Below are 19,984 nucleotides of genomic sequence, written 5' to 3'. Positions count from 1 at the left end.
GCCTCAGCCTCCCACTGTCTTTGCTGGATATTTTAAAATGTCGATGTTAATTCAAGTTGGGGGCTTGGGGCGAGCCTGCCTCCCATTCTATTCAAAGTCTCACTGAGATAAATGCATATGTGATTGCTTCCTTTGGAAAAGCTAATCACAAACTCAAAGGATGCAACCCTTTGTCTCCCACCTGTCATCTAAAATCTCCCAAGCTTCCTCCTCTCCAGTTGTCCTGTCTTGTTTGTTTTACACATGTTGATTGATGTCTCATGTCTCCCTTATCAAAAGGAAAAATAAGTACGGTGAATGAGATAAATGTTTTAGATAAATTTTTGTGTAAATTAAAATCTTAAAGTTATTTTTTATGCTCATGTAATATCTGGGTCATTTTCAATTAAGACAGGGTTGTGATATGGGGAAATATGTTGCTAAAATTGTGGAATTGTTCTTATCTATAAATGCCTATATCTGATAGTTCAGGATTTAGTGCTGTTTAGGGTTTCACTGACATTTTACGTTACTAAGGATAAAAATTTTAGTTATCAAGTAATTTTGTATACAAAATGGGCCAGAAAGGGTTATGTTATTAGTGGAAACATAATAATTTTGTCTAATTCAGACGTTATCTAAATTTTGTTCAAATTACAGTTTTGAAAAGATGATTTATGAAACAATGTAGTAAGGAATCATAAGTAGGGAAGAAAGTTGTGGAAAAGTTTAAATAATAAAATATTCTTTAAAACCTGAGAGAATTGGAGACATTTGGCTAATGAACATTTTCATAGCTAAAGTTCTTAGTCTTCATTAAAGTAAAATAAGAAATATTAAACAAATGTATCAGCAGCCTGGAGCGGTGGCTCACGCCTTTCATCTCAGCACTTTGGGAGGTAGACGCGATTGGATCACCTGAGGCCGGGAGTTCAAGACCAGCCTTACCAACATGGAGAAATCCCGTCTCTACCAAAAATACAAAATTAGCCGGGCGTGGTGGTCCATGCCTGTAATCCCAGCTACTCGGGAGGCTAAGGCAGGAGAATCCCTTGAACCCGGGGGCAGAGGTTGTGGTGAGCCGAGATCGTGCCATTGTACTCCAGCCTGGCCAACAAGAGTGAAATTCTGTCTCAAAAAAAAAAAAAAAAAAGTATCAGCAGTTTGACAATTCTTTTTTTAAATATAGGTAAGCATGAAGCTGGAATTAGTGTGAAGCCAAATTTCACATACATGCTTGCATTGCTTCACGCTATGTTGAAGGGGCATCCGCCACCATGCTGGGCTAATTTTGTATTTTTGGTAGAGATGGGGTGTACTCCATGTTGGTCAGGCTGGTCTTAAATTCCCGACCTTAGGTGATCCACCTGCCTCGGCCTCCCAAAGTGCTGAGATTACAGGCATGAGCCACTGCGCCGTTTGGCATGGATACTGCTGGAGTACGTACTGGTCATGTGCCTAAAGTAAATTTCTTAATTGTACAGAATGTATAATGATATTGGTGAACTTAAGGGTATTGAATTGTGTATCAGGAATTAATGGAGCACACCAGCTTTTTATCCATAAACTAACTTTTTGGATTTTAGGCTTCCTGATATCTTAAGTGTGTTGAGTATACTCTCACAAACAGAATTTGAGTCATATTTCTCTCTCTCTGGCTAATTTCTCCAAAATTTATAAACTACGAATATTCTTAATTCACGGCAATGTGTCTGCTTGCATATAGTCAAGCAGGGTCACCAGGGTCACTCAGGGAGAGAGAACCCAGAAACCTGGCATGCGGGCAAAAGGGTAAGAATTTCTTACCAGTCAATCTCTGGCCTCTATCTCTCTGTGCAAACTGGTTAATCTCCTCTCAAGTTTTAAATTACTTGGTTTAATAATAAAAAGAACTTAAATCAAATATTTTGTCAGAAAAGTGGAGAGTGTAATGCCTTTTAGTTCACATAACGTTAGCAATCTTTGGGATATAAAGATGGTTTTATAGAGTATTGGCTCACGCCTGTAATTCCATCACTTTGGGAGCCTGAGGCAGGCAGAACACCTGAGGTCAGGAGTCCGCGAGCAGCCTGACCAACATGGTGAAACCCCATCTCTACTGAAAATACAAAAATTAGCAGGGTGTGGTGGCGGGAGCCTGTAATCCCAGCTACTTGGGAGGCTGAGACATGAGAATTGCTTGAATCTAGGAGGCGGAGGTTGCAGTGAGCCCAGATTCTGCCATTGCACTCCAGCCTGGGTGACAGAGTGAGACTCCATCTAAAAAAAAAAAAAAAAAAAGGCCAGGTGTGGTGGCTTACACCTGTAATCTCAGCACTTTGGGAGGCCAAGGCAGGCGGATCACCTGAGGTCGGGAGTTTGAAACCAGCCTGACCAACATGGAGAAACCCCATCTCTACTAAAAATACAGAATTAGCTGGGCGTGGTGGCTCATGCCTGTGATCCCAGCTACTCGGGAGGTTGAGGCAGTAGAATTGCTTGAACCTGGGAGGCAGAGGTTGTGGTGAGCCGAGATCGTGCCATTGCACTCCAGCCTGGGCAACAAGAGGGAAACTCCATCTCAAAAAAATATGTATATATATATTGGTCAGATGCACAGCTTGCTAAGCGTTTTCAGGTTACAAACTGCTTTTTGGATTTTGAGAACTGTCTGTCTTGACTGCTTCACAATTGGTGACACCTGGGGACATATGAAACTAACCACACCCTTAACTTGGCAAGCCTTGGCTGCACTTAGCACACAAGTAAAGCAATTTACCATGTTTTACCTTAAGGGTAAAATTCCTAGGAATTAATTGAAACTACTGGAAATAGATTTACATGCAAGGTGTGTAAAAACAGCAAAATGTGTTTTTATAGTAAAAGGTTAAAAGAAGGCATGGAAATGTCAAGTTTTGCCTAGGGTTAAAGAATTGTTTTGAGTTAAATTAGGAAAAAGCTGAAGGTTCAAAGAAGAGGTGGAAGAATTGTGGAAATTAGTCTTGCAGAAGAGGTTCTCTGTGTGAACATGTTGACTAAATTCAAAAGGGTTATAAAAGGTTTTCGCTTCTTTAAAATTTCTGAGCCATCATTTTGGCAAAACAAATAACTTGTAGTAATCTAGAATTCCCAAAGTCAAACTTCAGTTTCAAAATTGTCTTCCCTGGCACCTGGCCTTTGGAATACTTCAGAGGTCCCCTGAAGTGTCCAAAAAAGAGAGGTAAACAAGATTATTTGACATGTTTAGGTACATGGTGTTAAATACAGTGAGTTCTAAATTTCTCTTCAAAGAATCAGTATGTCAGTATGTTCAGTTCTTTGTATTCCATTTTAAAGTTTAACTTCTTCATTCTCCTTGTCTCCTTGCCCCTAGTTTCAGTAAACGACCTTTTCCATCAGTTCTAATCAGTAGTTCACATCTGTTCCCCGGGCCACCTGCTCTGTCCTGAGTCACCCCAGTCACCTGCTCTGACCTGTCACATTTAGTCATGTGTTCCATAAATATCCTTCCCACTGAAGCTGCTCACCCTGTCATTCTGGTTCTTACCCCTGCTCTCTTTAAAATAGCCAGTCGGAATTAGCTTAGACTGTACGGTCCAACCCTAGCCTATAGGGCAATGACACAACAGTAGGGGCTACCTGTGTCAGGGAAAAGAACCCCTTCCACTCCCCTGTTCAGGTGTGCTCTCGCCATTGCTCCATCTGTGAGATGCACCCTTCTATAGAAGAAAAATTGCCTTGCTGAGAATATTCATGTTCAAGTGCTATTTCTTCTGCAGCACTGAAAATTTATTTCAAACAATGAGATTGCCAAAATGATGCTCAATCTTCTTTAGGTTATATTTTTTGTGAATAATATTAATATATATTCCAAAATTGTATGGGATTTCTAAAATTCTAATGTCTACACATATGCTACCAATAACAATTATAGTTATTATGCTGTTATTGTAAATTACAGAAATAACCAAATTTCCTTGTATAAAGCTACTAACTCAAGTAAATCAAATAATTAAATATCAAGAAAGTCGTGTTAAACCATCTAATACGAAAACTGTTTAAAATAGCTTATAACCAATGCTTGATCCCATATTCCTGGGAAAACAAAGTTTCAGGCACATTTGGTCACCTGATTGGCCATTCAAACATTTTATAATGGGATATCATTCAATTGTCATTTCAATGCATGTTTTCTTGTTGCAGTTTTCCCATGCAACAGAGCTGATGTTATAACAGTAGATTATTATGCTACAGTGTATTTACACCAGGTTAAAAAAAAAAAAAGGCTTTTTATGGTTTGGATCTTCTGAGAACATCAGAAAAAGACTATCCTTGCCATCCACACTACAACAAAATTTAGGGACCTTGAGCTTTGGGTTCATGGTCTCACAGCTAAGAAGGGTCCCTCCACTCTTTTGGAACTGTGCGCCCACTGGAACCCTTGAGGTAAAGCTAACCAGGGAAATTTCTCCCAAGAAGAAGATGGCATCCTTGATGTGAATAGCTTTCCCAAGTTCACAGATTAAGACTTCTAGTGACATGAAACTCTTCTCTTTGAATGTTTTTTCTTGCTTATGCTTCTGTGAACAACAGAAGTGGAAAAGTGTCTGTTATGTGCACTAATCGGGTGTACTTTTATTTGTGAAGGAGCTTGCAGCCAGCCTGCAAGTATAAGGTTACATGGATAACCTTATACTTTGATAGATAAAGGATAAAGGCCCAATGTAGGTAAGAAACTTTACTGGTACATGCATTGCCTCATCATCAGTCAAAAGCAGAACATTGGTTCACTCCTCTTAGCCCATTTCATAGGTTGAAGAGAATATTGCCAGACGGCCTTCACTCTTCTCAAAGGGCATCATTTGTTAAGTCCTTTTTCCGTGATTTGCAGTAAAAGAAGCAATGATTGGAAATATATCCCTCATGACAGGTTCTATAGCAAATTCTACTGTAAAGGCTGCAGTTGCACAGTGATTCTAAATTCTCCTGTGAAAGTTGGGATAGAATTGGCTAAACAGAAAAAGTATCTGTGCGGCTGCTGGTACTTGTGGCCTATGGGGAAATACATCAAATGAGGATTATAGAAATTCAGTAGAGTCCAGGCGTGGTGGCTTACGCCTGTAATCCCAGCATTTTGGGAGGCAGAGGTGGACAGATTACAAAGTCAGGAGATGGAGACCATCCTGGCTAACACGGTAAAACCCCGTCTCTACTAAAAATACAAAAAATTAGCCTGGTGTGGTGGCGGGTCCCAGCTACTCAGGAGGCTGAGGTAGGAGAATGGCATGAACCCGGGAGGCATAGCTTGCAGTGAGCTGAGATCGCACCACTGCACTCCAGCCTGAGCGACAGAGCGAGACTCCATCTCAAAAAAAAAAAAAAAAAAAAAATTCAGTGTTTGGGGATTGATGAAGAAATTGCTTCATTAAGTGAGTAAACTCTTTGTCTAGCTCATTCTTTGATCTGTTTGGTTTTAGGAGGTTTGGTTTATGGGGATCTTGGGTAAGGGCATACTCCAAACTCTTGGGATATCCTCCCAGTAGTCATAATCATAGTCTCCCTGGTGTGCTGCATTCTCTCAAAGGTTTTAAATGCTTGCATGCAGCCGTCTCTAGAATGAAATATAGTTTCTTTTCAACTGGAATAACAAGAGCCAAAAGAATGTGCAACCATGAGGGCACCATAACCTATACATGACATGCTGAGAATGAAAACCCAAAATGATAATAACCAAGAGTGGTGCTAAGGCCTTAAGTTTTGGTCACACTCTCACTCAAGGGAAAACCTGAATAAAGGGTAATTTTTTAAACAAACTTCTGGGAGGTCATTGTTTTGACTGAGCTCATGCACTACGCCGCAACAAACCAAACCAAACCAAACCAAATGGAGTCACTCGTGCTAAAACTTTAGGGAAACGCATAGATTCTACAAGAGACCAGATTTTGTTTGTTTCTCCTGCATATCTCTGTAACAAACATTCCTGACAGCATAGGTATCAACCCCCTGAAGTTCCCATTAAATATTGTAGCAAAATTCATTTCCTCTCGCCTAGAGACCATCAAGCTTCAAATGATCATGCAACCAGGGTTCCAGCCGGTTCCAGGTGAAGACACCACCCCTGGCCATCAAGAAACTACCCTGCCTCCACTAGATAAAGCATAGTGAGAGTTCTGTGATTTCCAACAGGTAGGGACTACGCCCCAGATCAGCATGAAGCAGTTACAGAAGAAAGCCCTTCAGTCCCTCTGCCTCACATAAAGATTTATGAGGATCACCTCTCAGCGGGGAGATGAAGCAGGAGAATAGGGTCTGGAGGCAGGGGACTTAAGGCTGTTTTATGCTGACTTCCTAGAACTAAATTGAAAGGAAAACCCTAACTTTCAATGCCTAAGTAACAGAAGGACCAGAGACTATTCCCTTTGACCTTTTCTGCACTACAGATGGAAAACTGGCTGTGGCAACAAATTAGACTGATTTCTGGCCTAGTCTTCCTTTGCATAGAAGTATAACTTTGTAACTTCACCCTAGCCTCTGATTGGTGTCTTTTTGCAACCAATCAGATGTTTGCACAGGAGTGTGACCTTTGTAACTTCACTTTAGCCTCTGGTTGGCTCCTTTCTGCAACCAATCAGACTGATTTCGGGCGACCACTTCACTTACATGAGGTGAGCATGAAGTGGCCAATGGGAAACTTCTAGAGGGTATTTGAACCAAAGATGATTCTGTATCCAGGTCCTTGAGCCTCTGCTGAGGCCATCTCCCCCACTGTGGAGTGTACTTTCGTTTTGAGTAAACCCCTGCTTTCATTCTTTTGTTGTTTCATTTTTGTGCAATTATTTGTTCAAAATGCCAAGAACCTGGACAACTTGCAATCCTGACCCTCTACGGGTCACAAGACCAGGTTGCAACAAACTGGACAAATCTCCAGGAATCCATGTTCAGTGGCGCCTTTATCTCTGGGTGGCGTTTTTTGATAAACAAAAGGCGGGAGAAAAGGGCTCCAAGACAGGACTTGATTGAAAATGTGGAGCACTACTGCCACCGTGAGGAAATCGTTTCAAGACGGACTACGCCATCATGGCGTCCTTCCCGGGAAACTTCCCTATGGGGGAAAGGCTGATCTGTGAGCTTGGTTCCCAGGCTGTCTTCTTGCCTTCTCTAAGGCCTGAAAAGAGACAGGGACATTAGCGGTATCTTGGTGTAGAATCTGGAGAGTGCGGGGTTTGGAGTGAACCAGCAGCTGCCAGGAGGTACTAGCACAGGAAGTCGTGGAGCGGAAACTTGGTTCCTCCTGGTGTGGGCAGGACAGTAGGAACCCAGTCAAACACACATAGAGGCTCTTGTGGGCATCTGTCTCTTCTACCTGCCCTTTGGAGCAAGAGTCAGCAGGCTTTAACGTGCTGGCATTTTGCTATGGGTCTTGGGGTCTCTGGTAGCATCAGTATCGCTCACAAGGAACACAGTTATTCCAAGGGAAGTTTACAGGATTTGCTGTTAGAACTTTCACTCACCAGGTTCTACAACAAGGTAACGCCAATGTCCATGTCTCTTTTAAGGCCTTAGACGAGAAGGCAAGGACGCTGAGCATGGAGTCCAAGCCTATTCCACCTCCCCACAGACCAGACCTTCCGCAACTGGTAGTCCTCACAAGAACGCTGTAATGGCGTAGGGATTTGTTAAATGACATCCTCGCGATGGCAGTAGTGCACCAGATATGCCAGAAAACCCTGTCTTGGAGCCCTCTTCTCCCGCCCTTCCTGTCTGAAAAAACGCGACCCATAGACAAAGGTACAACCAAACATGGATGCCTTCTATTTTGCCCAGTTTGGAGCCTGCTGGTCTTACTGCTGCTCTTTTTCATTTTGTTTTCCACTTGAAATCAAACCGAGGCCTAAAGCACTACTCCTCATCAGGAATCCAGTTCTTTCAGAAATTAAATATCCTCCTGACCTACTCTGTGTGGGTTTGATTTACTTCAGAGTTACAGGTCCAGTAATTTCCGAGGCATCAAACTGTCTCCTTCAGGGAGTAAATTCAGTGGACGAAAACACAAAAAAGAGAAAAGGGACCGGGCGCGGTGGCTCACGCCTTTAATCGCAGCACTTTGGGAGGCCGAGGCTGGCGGATCACCCGAGGTCAGGAGTTCGAAACCATTATGGGCAACATGGCAAAAATCCTGTCTCTACTAAAAATACAAAAACTAGCTGGGCATGGTGGCACACGCCTGTAAACCCAGCTACTTGGGAGGCTGAGGCAGGAGAATGACTTGAACCTGGGAGGGGGAGGTTGCAGTAAGTGGAGTGCGCGCAATTGCTCTCCAGCCTTGGCAACAGAGTGAGAGTGTCTCAAAAAAAAAAAAAAGAAAGAAAAAAGAGAGAGAGAGAGAAAAGGGCTGAACGCTTGGAAAAGATCTCCAGCAAACAATTTAAAAATCCCAGAGGTCTTTGCCCTGGCTCCCCTGTCAGGCATCCAGGGAATTCTTCCTATTCTAAGAGCCTTATGTGATGCACTGTAGGCAACACTTTGGCATGAGCCATTAGAGAGGAAACCAGGTGACGCTCCTTACTGCATGCCATATGTACTCCAAATGCCATGATACTCATAGTACATATGTTCAATTCCTGTCAAGGTGGCTCAGAGTTTCATCTCATGGTCTCATCATTTAACATCAAAACGCAGCATGTGCACATGCCTTTACATATTCTTCAAGTATCTCCTGAGAATTTATGGGGTGTGTGTTTGTGTTTGTGTGTGTCTGTGAGAGTTTTATAATTGGTCTTTCAGGTATAAGGATTACAGTATTCTCCAACTAGTAAATTAAAGAATAATGCTTGACAAATATTAAGAAAAATCCGTGTATTAATAACGTAGAAAAAAACCGCTACCATACAACTTGTCAAGGTAACTCATGAACTTATGAATTATTTCCATGCATATCTTTCAATATGTGCATACATTAACTTCGTGCAAAAAGATAAATCTGTATAAAAGGTGGATTACTGTGTACACCATGGTTTGAATCAGACCAAGTATGTATTTTAATGAACCTTTCAGATGCATGAATTCATTTGAATGTCACCAGTACTAAGTCTTATATGTCAACATTTCATGCCTTCAATATAAATAAAGGTAAATCTTAACATACGGCCTCAGGAAAATTACTTCAGTAAAGCAGACAATATCAACTCTTCGATTTTTTACAGCTACATCACTGCAAGTTTCTGAAAAAAAGTTCATGAAGAGAAAAAGACATCAGAAATTATGGCTACCTAAAATTTTGCTCAATTTGTGTAAACAATTTCAATTCTTAACAATTTGCTTTTGGTTTCCATTGGATATTAAACTGAGATGTAATACATGCACCCTTATCAAGTATCTCATCTTTTTAAGAACTTAGTTTCTGCACAACTAAGTCTTCCCATTTCTACTCTTTTTCACTCTGCATCATATCTGCAGTATTTTATTGTGATATCAAATAGTCTTGTAGTAATGGGGAGAAACCTTAGGTTTCCATGCCTAAGGAGAGAAGAAAAAAAAAAAAGCTTACCTCTAAAGGCTTGGAGAAGAGCAAATCTAGTCACCAGGCCCCGTGGTTCTTGTCCTGATTCTCTACTCAGGTTCCCTGGGAGTTTTACACCATGTTCTGATCTAGTCAGTAGGCCTTATACATTGAGGGGGAGGATGCTATTTAGTGGGGCACTAACATAAGGGTACGGATACCTCTCAAGCCTGACAGGACACCCACAGCCCTACTTGAATAGACACAAACACAGGAATCACTGTAAATACTAATCAGATTGATCACAGGATTTTGTCTCATAGTTTCATTATTTAACATTGAATTAGAAATATTTTCCTGTGTCATTAAACAGCTGTCACTTAGAACTGTGCCCTATGACTTTCTTGTGTGTCATATTGTTTTTCAGTTAGGAATCAGTCCTATATTTTCTCATTAGTAACAAAGACATGGAATTTGCAAAGAAGTTAAAAATAACCATGTACTGATCTCATAAAACTGTATTAAACAATGATCATTGTTTCCATATTTCCTCTCATTTTTTCAACACGCAGATAAAAAGTTCTATATATACAGTCAAACACCACAATAAATTTACATTTTAATTGAATTTAGCTATATATAAGGTTGAAGAATTAAAAGTTTCACATCTGATTCCTGAGTTTTTTTAATTCTCATAAGAAAGTTGCAATATCTGAATTTTAGACAATAAAATATTTGCAAAAACTTCTTGATTGGACTATTCATCAAAACATATGTTCTCCATTTTCACTTTTATATCTAAAATATATATATATTTATACACACATAAAATAGAAATACATGTTTATATACAATATAAACATATGTATTATACACACTTATACCTAGAAAATTAGGATGTTTAATTCTTCTCAAATTTTTATTAATTCTTTCCTTAAAATTTTATCTTTGAAATCTCAAAAGAAAGACAACAAAATTCAATAAATGATAGCTGAAATAGGCATCTCTCACATTCAGTCACCTGGATGTGTAACCTAAGAAAACTGTAAGATGGATGCATTAATATAACTCACACGCAGCTAGAATGCTTTATTAGTGTCTCTGTTTATATAATGATGAATTAAAGTTTTGAATTTGTTGGCCAAAAATACCATCTTCAAACATATACTCATTATAACACCTACCATGATTAAAAATATATAGCATTGGCTGGGCCCAGTGGCTCACTACTGTAATCCCGACACTTTGGGAGGCCAAGGTAGGTGGATAGCTTGAGCCCATGAGTTCAAGACCAGTCCTGGCAATGTAGTGAGACCCCGTCTCTACAAAAAATACAAAAAATAACCGGGCATGGTGGCGTGTAACGGAAGCCCAGCTATGTAGGAGGCGGAGATGGGAGGACCACCTGAGTCCAGGGAGGTTGATCCTTTAGTGAGCCATGATCATGCCATTGCACTCTTGCCTGGGCAACAGTAAGACACAATCATATATATATTTAAAATATTGTTATATACCTACAGATATAAATACACACACACTCAACACAGTTTAAATATAATTTGCATGCATACTGTTTGAAATTTGTACAAAATCTTCAGCATTGTCTTATACTCCTTGAATATATCTACATCCGTATATACTTCTGAGTACTTGAAATTTTTTTATATTTTACTCTAGAAGAACTTAAAGGTATTATAAAGCAGAAAACATGCTGGGTCTCATATAGTGAGAAGAAATAATGACTTTTAAAATGTCTGTGCTAGGTATTTTCATCTGTTCATTATGCACATATAATATGGACTTTTATAACCTAATGTTCAAATTCCCCTGTAGCACAACTGTTTTTGTTTTTTAATGTTAGATATGGGGTTTCCCTAGGTTGACCAGTTTGATCTCGAACTCCTGGCCTCAAGCAATCCTCCCATGTCAGCCTCCCAAAGTGTTAGGATTACAGGCATGAGGCACCAAGCCCAGCCACTTTGTAGTATAACTGTTAAAACAAGATTTCTTCACTGATAACTTGAGTACTTTTCAAATATAATTAATTATTCATGGAAATAATGACAGGTTTAAAATCACTGGCACTTTTTAAAACAGTTGGTAAAATCCATATAACATAAAATTAACCATTAAAATGTGTGAAATGCAGTGGCATTTAGTACTTTCACAATGCAGTACAAGTACTACCTCTATCTAGTGGCAAATCATTTTCATTACCACAAAAGAAAACCCTGGACCCATGAAGCAGTCATTCCCCATTCCACTCTCTGCCCAGCCCCTAGCAAACACTCATCTACTTTCCCTCACTACTGATCATCACAATAAGAGGCTTTTTCAAAGTCTTGCTTTTTTCACTTAGCGTGTTTCAAATTTCATGCATTGGTTATCTATCTTATTGATATCTATCTCTTGGATATCTATCTTTGCTGTTGTAACTTCATCCACCCAATTTATCACCTGAAGGAGACAATTTGATGCCATGGAACTTGCTGGACCTGCAACTGTGTGAAGTAAATCTAACCAGATAGACTCAGTGAGGAGTGTATTTAATTTCTGAAAGAACAAAATTCCTGATAAACATGGGTGGTTTAAGCTGCATTTTGTTTTTAAATGGAAAACAAAAACAACAAAAAAAAAATTCAACAGTAAGACCACGTTGCACCAAACTGGACAAGTCTCCAGGCAGCCGTGTTTGGTGGCGCCTTTATCTCTGGTTTGCTTATTTCACAGAGGAAGGGCAGGAGAAAGGGCTCAAAGATAGGGCTTCCCTGAAAATGTGGAGCACTACTGCCACCGTGAGGAAATCGTTTAAAGAAAGAATACTCCAGTACAGCCTCCTTCCCAGGAAGCCTAGCTGTGGGGAAAGGCTGATCTATGGGGAGGTGGAAGATGCTTGGCCTCCAGGTGACGTCTTCTTGCCTTCTCCTCTAACGCCTGAAGAGTGACCTAGACATTGGTAGTATCTTGGTGTAGAACCTGGAGAGTGAAGGGCTTGGAGTGAACCAGCAGCTGCCAGGCGGTCCTGGCACAGGAAGTTGTGGGGCGGGGCCTCAGTTCCTCCTATGTGGGCAGGACTGCAGGAACCCACTCAAACACACATTGAGGCTCTTGTAGGCATCTGTCTCTTCTTCCTGTCCCTTGGAGCAAGAGTCAGCAAGCTTTCTCATGCTGGCATCTTGCTATGGGTCTTTGGGTCTCTGATAGAATCAGTACCGCGCACAAACAACAGGTTTATTCCAAGGGAAGTTTACAGGATTTGCTATTAGAACCTTCACACTCCAGGTTCTATAGCAAGATATTGCCAATGTCCAGGTCTCTTTTAAGGCCTTGGACAAGTAGGCAAGGACGCCCAGCATGGAGGCCAAGCCTCTTTCACCTCTTACCAGACCACACCTACCCCAACAGGTAGTGCTCAGAGAACTCTGTAATGGCGTTAAACGACTGTAATTTGTTAAACGTCTTCCTCGCGATGGCAGTAGCGCTCCAGATATGTCAAGAAGCCCTGTTTGTAGCCCTCTTCTCCCGCGCTTCCTGTCTGAAAACACGCCACACATACACCAAACATGGATGCCTTCTATTTTGCCCAGTTTAGAGCCAGCTGGTCTTACTACTGTGTTTTTTCTTTTTGTTTTCCACTTGAAATCAAACCAAGGCCTAAACCAACCACCCTTGTCAGGAATCTTGTTCTTTAAGAAATTATTCTCCTGACCTAGTCTGTGTGGGTTTGATTTACTTCAGAGTTACAGGTCCAATAATTTCCATGGCATTAAACTGTCTTCTTCAGGGGATAGCTTCAGTGGATGAACGCACAAAAAGGAGAAAAGGGCTGAAAGCTTGGAAAAGATCTCCAGCAACAATTTAAAAATCCCAGAGGTCTTGGCCCTGGCTCCCCTCTCAGGCATCCAGGGAATTCTTCCTATTCTAAGAGCCTTATGTATACATTGTAGGAAACAATTTGGCATGAGCCGTTAGAGGAGAAACCAGGTGACACTCCTTACTGCATGCCATGTATACTCCACATGGCATGATACTCATAGTACATATGCTTAATTCCTGTCAAGGTGAATCAGAGTTTCATCTCATGGTCTCATCATTTAACATCAAAACACAGTATGTGCCCATGCCATTATATATTCTTCAGGTATTTCCTGAGACTTTATGGGCTGTGTGTGGTTGTGTTTGTGTGTGTCTCTGAGAGTTTTATAATGTCTTTTAGGTATAAGGATTAACTAGTAAATTAAAGAATAGTGCTTGACAAAGATTAAGAAAAATCCATGTATTAATAATGAAGAAGACCACTACCATACAACTAGTCAAGGCAACTTAAGAACTTTTGGATTATTTCCAGGGATATCTTTAAATACATACATACATTGTTAATTTCATGAAAAAAATAAATCTGTATTAAAAGTGGATTACTGTGTACACTGTGGTTTGGATCAGATCAAGTGTGCATTTTTAACAAACCTTTGAGGAGGGTGAATTCATTTGAATGTCACCACTACTAAGTCTTATATGTCAACATTTCACGCCTTCAATATGAGTAAAGGTAAACCTTAAAATAGGGCCTCACAAATATTACTTTAGAAAAGTAGACACTTATCACCTTTTTGTTTGGATTTTTAAAGATACATTACTATACGTTTCAAAACAAAATGCCATGAAGAGACAAAGAGAACAGAAAGCACAAATACCTAATATTCTGCTCAATATGTGTAATCATTTTCCACTCTTAACCATTTGCTTTTGGCTTCCATTGGATATTGAACTGAGATGAGATCCACTCACCATCATCAAGCATCTCCTCTTTTTAAGAACTCAGTTTCTGCACAACCAAATCTCCCCATTTCTACTGTTTTTCATTCAGCATCCTATCAGCAGTGTTTTATTACGATAACAGATAGTCTTGTTGTATTGGGAACAGACCTTAAGGATCCATGCCTAAGGAGAGAAGAAAAAATAAAGCTTATCCCCAAGGTCTTGGAGAAGAGCAAATCTAGGCACCGGGCCACATGATTGTTGTCCTGATTCCCTCCCCAGGTTCCCTGGGAGTTTTACTCCATGTTCTGACCTAGTCATTAGGCCTTATATGTTGATGGGGAGGCTGCTGTTTAGTGGGGCTATAACGTAAGTGCCCATATAGCTCTCAAATCTGACAAGACATACATAGCCCTATTTGAATGGACACAAACAAATGACTATAAATGCTAATCAGATGGATCACAGGATTTTGTCTCATGGTTTCATTATTTAACATTGGAACAGAAATATTTTCCAGTGTCATTAAAAGGCTATGACTGGCTGGGTGTGGTGGCTCACACCTGTGATCCCAGCACTTTGGGAGGCCAAGGTGGGTGGATCACTTGAGGCGAAGGCAGAGGTTGCAGTGAGCCAAGATCGTGCCAATGCACTCCACCATGGGTAACAAAGTGAGACTCCATCCGTCTCAAAACAAAGCAAAAAAAGCTATGGCCAGGCCCGGTGGCTCACGCCTGTAGTCCCAGCACTTTGGGAGGCCGAGGCAGGCGGATCACCAGGTCAGGAGATTGAGAGCAGTCTGGCTGAGATGGTGAAACCCCGTTGTGGGGTGGGGCCTCAGTTCCTCCTATGTGGGCAGGACTGCAGGAACCCACTCAAACACACATTGAGGCTCTTGTAGGCATCTGTCTCTTCTTCCTGTCCCTTGGAGCAAGAGATGTCCCTTGGGCAACAAGAGGAAAATATCTACTAAAAATACAAAAAATTAGCCGGGCATGGTGGTGGGCACCTGTAGTCCCAGCTACTTGGGAGGCTGAGGCAAGAGAATGGCATGAACCCGGGAGGCGGAGCTTGCAGTGGGTGGAGATCTCACCACTGCACTCCAGCCTGGGTGACAGAGCAAGACTCTGCCTCAAAAAAAAAAAAAAACAAACAAACGAACAAAAAAAAACCTATGACTTAGGACTGCCTCTTATGACTTTGTTGTATATGTGTCTTACTGTTTTTCACTTAGGAATCAGTCCTATACTTTCTTATTAGTGAGGAAGACATGGAATTTGCAATGAAGTTAAAAAAAAAAAACCCTTTGGGAGGCGGAGGCAGGCGGATCACAAGGTCAAGAGATTGAGACCATCCCACCAACATGGTGAAAACCCGTCTCTACTAAAAACACAAAAATTAGCTGGGCCTGGTGGTGTGCACCTATAGTCCCAGCTACTCGGGAGGCTAAGGCAGGAGAATCACTTGAACCTGGGAGGTGAAGGTTGCAGGGAGCCAAGTTCGTGCCACTGCACTCCAGCCTGACAACAGAGTGAGACTCCCTCTCAAGAAATAAAAGGGGCAGGGGGCTGAGCACGGTGGCTCACACCTGTAATCTCAGCACTTTGGGAGGCCTGGGAGGGCAGATCACCTGAGGTCGGGAGTTCAAGACCAGACTGACCAACATGGTAAAAGCCCATCTCTACTAAAAATACAAAATTAGCCGGGCGTGGTGGCACATGCCTGTAATCTCAGCTACTCGGGAGGCTGAGGCAAGACAATCGCTTGAACCTGGGAGGCAGAAGTTGCAGTGAGCCAAGATCACGCCATTGAACTCCAGCCTGCGCAACAAGAGCAAAACTACATCTCCTAAAAAAAAAAAAAAAAAAAAAAAACGGAAAAAAAAATAAAAATAACCATATGCTGATCCAGAGAAAACCAATGTAATAAAACTGTGTATTAACCAATATTAACCATTTCCATATTTACTCCAATTTTTTTCCTACACAAATAAAAAGTTCTATATATACACTCAAACAGGACAATAAATTTACATTTTACTTCAATTTAGCTATATATAAGGTTAAAGAACTAAAAGTTTCACCACTGATTCCTTAGGAGTTTTTGATATTCTCATAAAAAATTTGCAATATCTGAATTTTAGACAATAAAATATTTGCTGAGAACTTGTGATTGGCCTATTCATCAAAACATAAGATCTCAATTTGCACCTTTAAATCGAAAATATATATGTATTTATACATACATAAACATATAAATACATATGTATATACAACATAAACATGTATTATACATATTTATACACAACATAAACATATGTATTATACATATTTATACCTCTGAAAATCAGGATTTTTAATACTTCTCAAATTTTTATTCCTAGTTGTTAGCACAAAACATTATCTTTAAAATTTCAGGCTGGGCGCAGTGGCTCACACCTGTAATGCCAGCACTTTGGGAGGCTGAGGTGGGCGGATCACAAGGTCAGGAATTCGAGACCAGCCTGGCCAACATGGTGAAACCCCATCTCTACTAAAAATACAAAAAAATTAACCGGGCATGGTGGTGCATGCCTATAGTCCCAGCTACTCGGGAGACTGAGGCAGGAGAATCATTTGAACCCAGGAGGCAGAGGTTACAATGAGCCGAGATTGTGCCACTGCACTCCAGCCTGGTGACAGAGCGAGACTCCGTCTTACAAAAAAAAAAAAAAAATTCAAAAGAAAGATAACAAAATTCAATAAATGGTAGTTGAAATAGGCATCTCTCACATTCAGTCACCTAGATGTGTAACCTAAGAAAACTGTAAGATGGATGCATTCGCAAAACTTACATGCAGCTAGAGTGCTTCATTAGTGTCTCTGTTTATATAACGATGAATTAAATATATGAATTTACTGGCCAAAAATATCATCTTCAAACATATACTCACTATAACACCTACCACGATTAAAAATATATGGCATTGGCTGGGCATGGTGGCTCACAATTGTAATTCCAGCATTTTGGGAGGCCTAGGCAGGTGGATAGCTTGAGCATAGGAGTTCAAGCCCAACCCTGACAATGCAGAGACACCCCATCTCTACAAAAAATACAAAAAATAGTCGGGCATGGTGACCTACAACAGAAGCCCTAGCTACGTAGGAGGCGGAAATGGGAGGATCACCTGAGCCCATGGAGGTTGATGCTGCAGTGAGCCATGATCATGCTTCTGCAGTCCACCCTGGGCAACAGAGTAAGACGCTGTCTAAAATATATATACACACATATACGTATATGTACATGTATGTGTGTATATACGTATACACACACATATATATTCACCATTACCTTATACTCTTTGAATATATCTACATCAATACATACTTTTGAGTGCTTGAAATTTTTTATATTTTACTCTAGAAGAACTATAAGAAACTATAAAGTAGAAAACTTGTGGTAGGTCAAACATAGTGAGAAGAAATAATCACTTTTAAAATGTCTGTGCTAGGTAATATGATCTGTTCCCTATACATATATAATATGGACTTTTATAAACTAATGTTCATATTCCCCTGTACTATAACTTGTTGTTATTGTTGTTGTTGTTTTGCATTTTTAATTTTAGATATGGGGTTTCACTCTGTTGCCTAGGCTGATCTCGAACTCCTGGCCTCAAGTGATCCTCCCATCTTGGACTCCCAAAGTGCTAGGATTACAGACATGAGGCATCTTGACTGGCCACCATGTACCATAACTGTTAAAACAAGGTTTTTTTCACTGATAACTGGAGTATTTTTGAAATATAATTAGTAATTCATGGAAATAATGATAGCTTTAAAAGTATTGGCACTTTTTAAAACTGAGTTTGTAAACTTCATGTAACATAAAATTAACCATTAAAATGTATTAAATTCAGTGGCATTTAGGACATTCACAATGCAGTGCAAGCATTACCACTGTGTAGTGGCAAATCATTTTCATTACCACAAAAGAAAATCCTGGACCCATCAGTTAGCCATTCCCCATTCCACTCTCTGCCCAGTCCCTGGCAAACACTCATCTGATTTCCCTCACTACTGATCATCACAACAGGTGGCCTTGTTGGTCTTGTTGCCAGAATCAGGAGACCAGAGAGACCAACAAGTGGAATAGGAGGATTTTACTAGGTGGTCACCAACACAGCAGATTAATGTCCAAAGGCTGAGCCCCGAACCAAGACAGGGCTTGACTTTTATACATATATCTGAAAAGGGCCCAAAACCTGTAAAGCAGGTAAGCAAGCGTACAGAAGCAGAACAAAGGCAGTTTATCAAACAGTGACAGGTTTTACAACTCAGGCATGTCTTGTGACCTTTGCCATAACTGCACAGCTGGAAAACAGGAACTTACAAAATCCTTACAAGCTTGCAGAAATAGTTATAAAAATAGTTGTGAGAGCAGAACAAAGAACAATGGTACGGGGAAAGAATTTCAAAAGGGAAACTGATAAAAATAACTTGTTTTCCTTTTCTGTTTTTTTTTTTTTTTTGAGATAGAGTCTCACTCTTGTTCCCCAGGCTGGAGTACAATGGCGCAACCTCGGCTCACTGCAACCTCCTCCTCCCCGGTTAAAGCGATTCTCCTGCCTCAGCCTTCCAAGTAGCTGGGATTACAGCTGCCTGCCAACATGCCTGGCTAATTTTTGTATTTTTAGTAGAGTTTCACCATATTGGCCAGGCTGGTGTTGAACTCCTGACCTCAGGTGATCCACCCACCTCAGCCTCCCAAAGTGGTGGGATTACAGGTGTGAGCCACCCTGCCTGGCCAAAGAACTTGCTTTTCTTATCCCTGCTTCTAAAGCCCATTCCTTCTGGGCCCCTGCTCTGCGGAGAGTGCTATCAAAGTCCTGACAGAGTCCTACTTACTGCTGGGCCTTGGAGTGAGTCAGCCCAGCACAGAGAACTAGTTTTTCTCTCTTTTTTTTTTTTGCTTTTACATCTCCTGCTTTAGTCCTGCTTCTTTCACTTAGAGTTTCGAATTTCATGAATTGGTTTTCTATCTCCTTGATATCTATCTGTTAGACATCTGTCTTTGTTTTTGTCCCTTCATCCACCCAATTTATCATCTGAAAGAGACAATTTGATACCATGGAACTTCCAGGACCTGTAACTGTGTGAGGTAAATCATACCCATATAGATTCAGTGAAGAGTATATTTAATTTCTGAAAGAACAGAATCCTTGAGAAGCTTGGGTGGTTTAGACCTCATTTTGCTTTCAGATGGGAAAAAAAAAAGGAAAAATTCAACAGTAAGACCAGGTTGCACCAAACTGGACAAATCTCCAGGCAGCCATGTGGGTGGCGCCTTTGTCTCTGGGTGGCGTTTTTTCAGACAGGAAGGGCGGGAGAAAAGGGCTCCAAGATAGGGATTCCTTGACAATGTGGAGCACTACTGCCACCATGAGGAAATCGTTTAAAAACGCCATTACAGCGTCCTTCCCGGAAAGAGTTGCTGTGGCGGAAGTCTGAACTGTGGGAGGTGGCAGACGCTCGGGCTCCAGGCTAGGTCTTCTTGCTTTCTCCTCAATGGCCTGAAAAAAGGGCTTAACATTGGTGGTATCTTGGTGTAGAACCTGGAGAGTGAGGGGCTTAGAGTGAACTAGCAGCTGCCAGGCGATCCTGGCACAGGAAGAGGTGGGGCGGGGCCTCGGTTCCTCCAAGTGTGGGCAGGACTGCAGGAACCCATTCAAACACACATGGAGGCTCTCGTGGGCATCTGTCTCTTCTTCTTCCTGTCCCTTGGAGCAAG

At 41.0% G+C, this 19,984-nt stretch overlaps 1 long non-coding RNA gene across 13 annotated transcripts in view; it reads right to left on the bottom strand.

Annotated features, from left to right (window-relative positions):
• The window catches only part of LOC110742127, a 123,828-nt gene that overhangs the window by 18,274 nt on the left and 85,570 nt on the right, over nt 1–19,984 (bottom strand). For 7 of the 13 annotated variants that reach the window (XR_004180619.1, XR_004180618.1, XR_004180614.1 and 4 more), the window contains one exon: nt 9,104–14,398. This is a non-coding gene — a long non-coding RNA (uncharacterized LOC110742127). The remainder of the gene's footprint in view (nt 1–9,103; nt 14,399–19,984) is intronic. The other 6 variants (XR_004180611.1, XR_004180616.1, XR_004180617.1 and 3 more) reach the window with 3 other exon arrangements.

Source organism: Papio anubis, chromosome X, assembly GCF_008728515.1.
Source record: "Papio anubis isolate 15944 chromosome X, Panubis1.0, whole genome shotgun sequence".
NCBI classification, from domain to species: Eukaryota; Metazoa; Chordata; class Mammalia; order Primates; family Cercopithecidae; genus Papio; species Papio anubis.
The sequence above is the reverse complement of the archived record's forward strand: the minus strand, read 5'-3'. Positions and strand labels throughout refer to the sequence as shown.